Below are 813 nucleotides of genomic sequence, written 5' to 3' on the forward strand. Positions count from 1 at the left end.
ATGTATGTGTATCACTTGAGATAGACTTGTAATGAGGCTATGAATTATAAGTATGTTGTTGTATGAGAACGCATGAGTATTATGACACTTCATTGATGCATAAAGTAATTAAGAGTAACGGACTACCGAAAGTACAGCGTTAGGGCCATGTTATACAACAATTCGTCTACATTGGAATCCTATAGCGGCAGACAAGTAACACATGATGACTACAACTCGTGCTTGGTTAGGGCCGGTAAGTCGTGACAACTAATTATTTGTCTAAGTCCTGAGGCCAATGAGAACTTCCCTTACGTTATGATTAAGTACAAGGCATTACCGTTATGTTAACCATACACTTATACAATCAACTCGATGTCATGCTATTCAATATAGTTTCATCCAACTCAATACTGCGATACTATTAAGTTACTCATCTATTCAAGATCAATCAATACATTCATTACTTGCAATACTTTCTATCCATTCAACCATTAATTCATATGTTCATTCCTTTAATATGTCGACCTATGGCGGTGGTACCCTTTCGGACTACTACCCCATATATATATATTAAAAGACTGAACCGAACCTTCGAAGATCCGAACTCATGAAGTCAAGATTAGTTCGCGACTAATACTTGACGATACCTAATTTAAATAATTACTTGACGATACCGCAGTACTTGACGATACTGAGTCAAGACACCAAGTAGACACAACCGATCAGGTGTGCGATAGACACAACTGATACGTTTCACATTTTATTTTTGACAAGTTAGAAATTTTGTTCTCTCAACTCTTCTTTAATATAGAAGTGATTTGTGAATTCCCT

Source organism: Gregarina niphandrodes (genome assembly GCF_000223845.1).
Source record: "Gregarina niphandrodes unplaced genomic scaffold scaffold00103, whole genome shotgun sequence".
NCBI lineage: Eukaryota > Apicomplexa > Conoidasida > Eugregarinorida > Gregarinidae > Gregarina > Gregarina niphandrodes.